Raw genomic sequence first — 8,316 nt, 5'->3', positions numbered from 1 at the left:
GCCTCTTCCCCAACCTAGCAATGCCTGGTCCCATAGTGCACAATGAGACCACAACAACCAATCTTGGAGGTTTCGTGACCATACTCGCAAACCTCACCCGTCGTGCCTACGCGTTAGAAGAGTCTCCAGAATATGTTGTGTACCAAGGGTCCATGAGCGGTGAAAGCCGTCAATTCTGGCCACTGTGCACATCTACGGTCGGGGTCTATCTCCAGAACGCCCCTACAGGTTCACTGGAAGAACAACTTCCTTCGAGCCACAAGCCATCCAGCTAGCCGCTCGAGAAGCTATAGTTCAACTCCGGCAGTTGTCGCCTAGAGTTAACTGTCGCTCGTTCTACTACTACCCCAGGCGTCAAGGGTATGGTAGACCACCCCAAGTTGCCAACGGAGACCACGAGACGGATCCCGCGTTGTTGCACCTAGTGCGCTATGTAAGTGCACTACAGCCATTGTTCGATCAAATCACTATTGATCTGACCGCAGCTCGAGGAGAGCTGGTTCGTCGAGACCCAGCAAGAAGAGAAGACGAGCCCGACGCCGACAACCCAGTCGTGCTGTTCGGACACCCGATCGAGACCCTGAGTTCAACTCCAGCCATCGTCCAAGATACTGTGATGACCCCAGAAGTACTTCGTCGCCTTTTGGGAACACACTCCAACGGGATTGTGGCTAACAATCCCTGCGATGGTCATCATCGCTACCCCGACCCTGCAGTTCCTCCTCCATCTCCGACTAATCCCGGCAGTGAGACACATGGAGAAGCCTCATCATCCACCAGGCACGCCCGTTTAGACGTAAACGAGGTAGACTAAGCCGTACGAGTAGTACCGAGTTTCAGTGTATCCTCGCTTTGTAATCATGTGACCTTGTATATAAACGCAACCTGTCGTTGTGCCTTTGTTTTAATGGTAGCCTTGCGTATTTTGTCAGCGCATAGTTGCATATTTTCCGGGCACAGCTACCAGAACCAACCCCAACGACAACCACAGTAACACGTCTCTTTGTGAGATATGTGTATCTCTGACACTGACCCGACCTTTGGAGCTAGGCTGGTAAATTTATTACCTTTCACCACGGTGAAATGACCCAACCCCTTAGCTATTTAAAGGCCACCTTGTGATCTTACCAAGCACCCCCACATCTTGTGCACCACCCTCACAACCTTTTTCCTGTCATGCCGAGCCCCAGTATTCATCTGAGAACCCCAGATGCAACCCCAGGTAGCTTCGTCAAAATATTGTGGGACTTTACCTGTAGTACCATGGGTTCTTCCCAGCCACCCCAGTACGAGCTGTTCAAGTCGAGAATCACCCCTTCCACCTTGGAATATTGGGCAGCAGTACACATTCCTCCCATAGACCTCAACCAAGATCCAACAGAAGTTTCCTTCGTGGGGGAATCTATGCCAACCCCACACCTGGCCATAGAAGTTGCTGCGAAAGAAGCGATTGCTCGCCTTCGATCCGCAGTACCCTATGCCCGCGAACGAGGATATTACTACTTTCCGAGCCGTGCAGCACCCGGAGGAGTAACATCTTTTCCCGGTGGACGGATTGAGAGAGACCCAGTGCTAGCCAACCTTATCCAGTACATCATCGCTCAAGAGCATTTGAACCAGCAAGTGATGGATTATCTCTAGAGTCTCGCTGATTTGAATCCTCAGATTGCAATCGGCAGACAACTGAGGCCCGACCCGGAGAGACGCATACATCGACTGGTCAATCCACTTCCTCTGATAGAAGAGGAGTGTATCCGTTTGCCAGAGACATTTTATCAGGACCCCATCCAGTTACCATTTTCATTTTAGACGTCATTGTTGTGTTTGTTATTGCAGCATTTATTATTACGTAGTAATTTGTGCATGGTACCTCGAATGTGTGCGATGAGTCATGTATTTAGTTCCTACTAGTATGACTAGTTTTCTTCGTGATTAACTTGTGTAACCGCGAAAAATCCTAGAATGAGATTTCTTTTCCCTGAGTTGCAGCATCGTTTATCCCGTCGCTACATGGATTATTTTCACACAGCACCACGGCAGCAGACTCACAACCACTCGAACACATTTGGAGTGATTGTTTTTCACAACGGCGCTTAGCAAATCTCGAGGAAGAGATTTTTTTCATAAGGGGGGTAGTAACTGTAACACCCCAAAAATTTAACCAGGTTTTAGTTATTAAAATTTTGCCAAGAGTTTAAAAATTTGCCTGCAAGAATGTTTCTGTTGGTTTCAAAACCTTTATTTTATTATTAAGGATTTATTTTTCCCCAAGTGGATCGTTCCAAACGTATTGAACTTCTATGCCATCTCATTTAAACAATTTCCTAATCAGTAGGATTATTTATTAAATTATTTCACCCTAAGCTATATTCATTAAAATGACTTGTTTTAAGTTTTGGAGCTCTTTTTGAACTACAACCATTTGACAAATTTAACTAAAAATTTCACCAAAATTTGGAGATGTCATGTGATGCCTCTAAATCACTTTTATGCAATAATATAGTTCATTATTTGCATATTTTGAGTGCTACACATGTTTTTCCTCTCTGGTCCAGTGGGCAATTTTGCACTGCAACCCTTTTAAATATTTGTTTCTAGCTTCCACCAAAATTATGGGATGTCAGTAGGAGCATATGATTCCATTATATGCAAGAATCCAGGGATGTTCGTTGAAACTGTTGAGTGAACCAACCTCATCTTCATTCTGGTCCATCATGATGGTTTGTACAACAACCATATTATTGCTTGCTCTTTGGCTCTTGATTCTTTCTCCAACTTGTAGTCCTCCATGCTAAACCCCTAAGTCCAAGAGCATGCAACCATTGGCATATTTTTGGTTCATGAAATAATGCCATTCACATCCTGTCCACAATTGTAGTTTTTCAAAACTTGCACTAGCAAGTTTCTCCTTTTTGCAAACTAACCTCACCACCCTCTTGTGCATCCAAGGAGACACTGATCTGGAAGATTTGGCTCCTCCAAGAAAAGCCTAGGTGTCTTTGGCATTTTGACAAACACCTGGAGTGCATGGACTGAGTTGGCATGATCTCAAGTCTACATTATGAACTTGGCCACCTGACCAAACCACCTTGTCCCTGGAGTTTCCCTCTACCTCTAACCTAGTCCTGTTACTTGCCAGCCCCGCTCAAGCACTCTAAGCTACCCAAGCATTTCGTCGAACACATCCCGGGCGTGCTCTGGACGCGCCCAGAGCGCGCGTATTGCACGAGCGGCGCCCGAGCCGCTGCGTCATGCCCTGCACTCACCCCAGCCCGTGACCGACCGCAGCCGGCACGCCGTGTCCCCTTGCGCGCAACATGCTCCCCACTCACCGCAACGCGCCAAGCAGAGCCTCACCGCGTCCCCGGCAAGCCGAGAACTAGCCGCCATGGCCGCCCGACAGCCCTAACTCAGGCCAGCGCCGCCCAAGCCACCCCGGCTCGCCACCTGCCCCTGTGAGCAGCGCAAGCCTATCCCCTCGCTCGTCGGCTAGCTCTCGTCGCCTCCACGTCCCCCTGCGGCTACATACGTCGGTCGCCGGAGATCTTATCCCCACCGCCGCGGAACCGACCTCGTCGTGCTATAAAAGGAAGCCCCGAGCTCGTCAAGCCCTGAAGGAACTTCCCTCACGCCCTCACTGACCCTCCCGTGGTAGTAGAAAGACCAGAGGGGTCGTCTTCCTTTTCTCCGGCAAACGCAGCCGCCGCCGCCATCTCGACCACTCCAGTACCACCAGAGCCTCCCCCTCTCCACTCCCCCCACCAGAAGCTCTATCTTCCTCCCCGGAACCCTTCCCCCTGCTCAATTTCGATCGGGAACCACCGCGGCCCCGAAACCACTTCGCCCCGAAGCTTTCCTCCGCCGCGAAGCTCGCCGCCGGCAGCCCACGCCGTCCCCGCCGACCCAGCGACTACCAGTAGGACCGCCCCGGTCTGGCGAATCCATCCGCACCCTCCAGAGGCCGCGAGGAGCCGCCTCTCGCCGGTGTTGGTCGCAGGAGCCTCCGCCTCTGTCTAGCCAGAGGAGGAAGGAGGCGGGGGAGATCGGTCAAACCTGACCAGTGGGCCCTTGGACCCACTGTCAGTGACCCCGCTCCAGTCCACGTGGGTTAAGTGGTAACGTATTTGCAAAGTACGTCTTCGACGTGTACCGGTTCGAAGCGTTTTTCTTTTCTTTTTTTGTTTTTTTTAAAGCAGATTTTGACCAAAAGTTTGACTGGCTATATCTTTTAAAATATAACTCCAAATGAATTGATTCTTTTTTCTACATCTCTCAAATTCTGCCTAGTTTATTTTAAGATTTATTTGAAAATGTTTTCAAACAACTTTTTGTGCTGTTTTTATTTTGTGTGTTAATTCATTTATATTTTCAAAAATAGGATTTTTGAAGAGAGGAGAAGTATTTCAAGAGTTTGAAATGCACCCTGCCTTCCCATGACCTGAAGGCAAGCATTCTGAACCCCGGCATAAATATTTTTGTGTGTTTGATGACACGTTTATAATATCACCTCACTTTGGAGAAACTTGTTATTTCATGTGGTATGATCATATGCATGTGTGCATGTTAGTGATTTCCATGCTGTTGGAAATGATCACACTTGTGATGATAATCATCCTCATGTGCCTTACATGCATACCGGCAGGAACCCGGGAAAACCTCTGTCTTGGGTAGGCATGGTTTTGTCGCCGGTCTCCGTCGGGACGGTTATTTCTGGTATGGCATGGTAAGGTGATATGAGCGGTGACTCTGTTGGTTGAAATAAAATTTCTATGCTAATCATGGAGGGGATACTTAAACCTCCCGAGTCGACCATAGATCGAGTCTTGTTCCAGTAACCCCCATACTTGTTTCGTACTACCACTCGTCTCTACAAAAAGTAGAGTACGGTTCAGTAAGTTGTCGACCTCTTTCTAGCACACACCGTACAGAGAGGCCAGGGTGGAAGATACCGGTTGTAGCTGGTAGACAGGTCACCTGGTCCGGGGGCATGGGTGTTTCCGGTTGAGACCGAGAGGGGAGGCCACCCCTTAGAGCGTGCAATATAAATTTGATCCCATGCTACGCGAGGTTGTAGCCTCCCCACTTAGAGTTTGCTTGACAGGTGTCGTGGGTGATTCCAGACATGTGTGAGTTAAGCTGGTGTGTGCAAGTTAGGTGTGTTTTCAACAAAAAGACCGTAGACGGAATTAGTCCCGATGGACTAAAGAAATCCGTTACTCGTGGGTAAAGAGTACACCCTCTGCAGATATTAAACCTATTCGAATAGCCGTGTCCATGGTTAAGGATTACAGTCTGGGATGGGTCAAGTGGCGGTCTTAGTGTCAGTCTTCGGAGGTGAAACTGTTAAATCAGAACGGATATTACAACTTGTGACATGTGATAATGATGATTATTATTTTGTTGTGGACTAACCCGTGATATTTTTGGTATTATCGAATACTCCTGGGATGGTTCCACCTCCGGGATATTCACTATGATTGTTTCTTTTAAAGCCCTTTATGTGGTGTCGCTCAGACGCCCGACTGTGGCATTTCTTTTAAAGCCCTTTATGTGGTCTCGCTCAGACGCCCGACTGTGGCATTTCTTTTAAAGCCCTTTATGTGGTGTCGCTCAGACGCCCGACTGTGGCATTTCTTTTAAAGCCCTTTATGTGGTGTCACTCAGACGCCCGACTGTGGCATATTGGTTATTTATTTCATAATTTTTATACTGCTATGTTATTGCATTTTCATAAATAACCTGCCTACATGCTTCAGAGATTTACTTACCTTTGTGACTGACGTCATGAGCATAAAAATGATTTTTAGCACATCATTATTATATTATTCCTGTGTTCATAATGTTTGCGAGTACATTCAAAGTACTCACTGGCTTGTCCCTGGCTATTGTCTTGGCCAGATTTCTTGCACGAAGAGGAGCAACCGTGAGGACAGCCCCGGAACCCACGTAATGGTGATAGCAGCCCCGCGAAGATAGGAGTTAACCTGGTCAGCTGTTCCCGTGGGAAATGGAGTCCCATAGACACTGATGATTTACAGCCCGCTTCCGCCATCAACCACTAGAAACCATTTGTTGTACTCACAGACCAGAATGGTCTTGTACTACATATTTTGTATTTGCTTGGAATTCTGTATCAAGTTGGTGCCTCATCAGCTAACAGTAATCCTGGGGCTGATGAGCACGGCCGTCTCTTTCTGGAAATTGATACCCGGAAAACCGGTCGTGACACTTCTGCAAGAGCTCTCACAACTGCACGAACAAGTTCGACAGGTGATGCAGGGTATTGCACAGGCCTTGTGGCCATCCGCCTCCCTGCCAAGAGGCATGGGGAGCTTGTAGAGATGCTCAAGGGAGCGTGGTGGCGCTTCCAATTATGGAAGATATCGGCCTGCCGACAAGGTGCGAGGGAAGCCTGGGCCATGGTGAAGACGCGGTACACCAAGGTTGACCCGAATCATATGGCCAAGGTCGGACCTATAGGGTCAGATGGGAAAGAGATCCCCGCTAGTCTGGTATATGACCAGGTAGGATTAGTCGCAAAGTATTCCCAACAGGATTGTAAGCTAGACAGCCTGTTGGATGGTATAGAAGAAGAATTTAGTCAGTCTAAGTGATTGTATACTTCAAATGACATATTTTGTCCCTAGCCGGATTGTAAATCATTTGTCACGGCGGACCTTTTCGCTTCAACCTCCGGACCCAACAGTCCGGAGTGTATCTGAATACCCGCTCAGTTATGTAAATCGAGGTACGTGTGGAAACCAGGCGTAGGGGTCATAAGTGCTTGAACAAACAAGTACACAACTAGTTATATTATATTACATGGATAGTAAGAAACATATTCCAGGGAGAATAGTTGCGTTAAGAGTTCCTTTCCTTGGGTACGCATGCATTAATGTGCATGTCCGAACTGCGAACAGAGACGCAGGATATGAAACATCTAGGGGTTTATATTATAAATAGGTAAGAAACATCTTTTGTTCACCGGCCGAATATTCCCTTAAGAATGCTAGCTTTCGGCTTCACCCAGTCTGAGGTACACGTCCGGCTGACCCGGCAATAACAATCGCAGAGGTCCTCCCCTTATGCCCTAGCCGAACTAACGGGAATGTAGGGCATTAACACAGGAGCCAGGCAACCCAGTTTGGCCAAAACTTAAGTCATATCGATGCATATAATGGCGAAAAAAAGGTACATATGGAGAAGTGACACATATGTAGTGGGCATAAAGCCTGGAGATAATTATATTAAGCTTTTGTATAAGAAGCCCCCAGGTATATTGAGCGCGCATAGTGCGTCAAGATTGTGTAGTCAAGACACACTCGAAGCCTTTAAGGCCATAAAAAGGAACAAAGAAAAAAAAGAGAAAAAGAGGATATAACTTAAAAAAGAAAAGCGGAGGCAAGGAGACAAACACAGAGTTCGGCACTAGGCGTAGAATCTTCGGAGTCTGGCCACGTTCCATGGGTTTGCCTCGAGTCGATTATCAGATGCATCACGCAGACGGTACGCTCCTCCGGTGAGAACTTTATCAATGATGAAGGGACCCTCCCACTTCGGCTTGAGCTTGTCCTTTTTCTTCTCCGGTAGGCGTAGAACGAGTTCGCCAACGTTATAAGTTTTGGCCCGTACTTCTCTGCTTTGATACCTTCGAGCATGTTGCTCATAGAATGCGGAACGGGCTTTTGTGACGTCATGCTCCTCCTCCAGGGCATCTAAACTGTCCTGCCGATCAAGCTCAGCTTCTCTCTCTTCGTACATGCGCACTCGAGTTGAGTCATGAATTATATCGCAGGGCAATACCGCCTCTGCGCCTATACCATAAAAAATGGTGTGTATCCGGTAGTGCGATTCGGCGTGGTCCGCAGCCCCCATAGTACAGAGTCGAGCTCCTCGACCCAGTGCGTATCTGATTCCTTCAAGGATCGCACTAGTCTGGGTTTGATGCCGCTCATAATAAGACCATTTGCTCGTTCGACTTGACCGTTTGTTTGGGGGTGATAGACGGAGGCGTAATCGAGCTTAATGCCCATGTTGCCACACCAAGTTTTCACCTCGTCGGCTGTGAAGTTGGAGCCATTACCGGTGATGATGCTGTGGGGGACACCGTAAAGGTGTACAACCCCTGATATGAAGTCTATCACTGGTCCGGATTCGGCCGTTTTAATTGGTTTGGCTTCTATCCATTTGGTGAATTTATCCACCATGACCAACAAGTATTTTTTCTTATGGCTTCCTCCTTTAAGGGGTCCAACCATATCTAGCCCCTAGACCGCGAAGGGCCAAGTTATAGAGACTATTTGGAGAGCGGTAGGT

This window comes from Triticum dicoccoides, chromosome 3B, assembly GCF_002162155.2.
Source record: "Triticum dicoccoides isolate Atlit2015 ecotype Zavitan chromosome 3B, WEW_v2.0, whole genome shotgun sequence".
Taxonomy (NCBI): domain Eukaryota; kingdom Viridiplantae; phylum Streptophyta; class Magnoliopsida; order Poales; family Poaceae; genus Triticum; species Triticum dicoccoides.
This window is presented reverse-complemented; position numbering follows the sequence as displayed.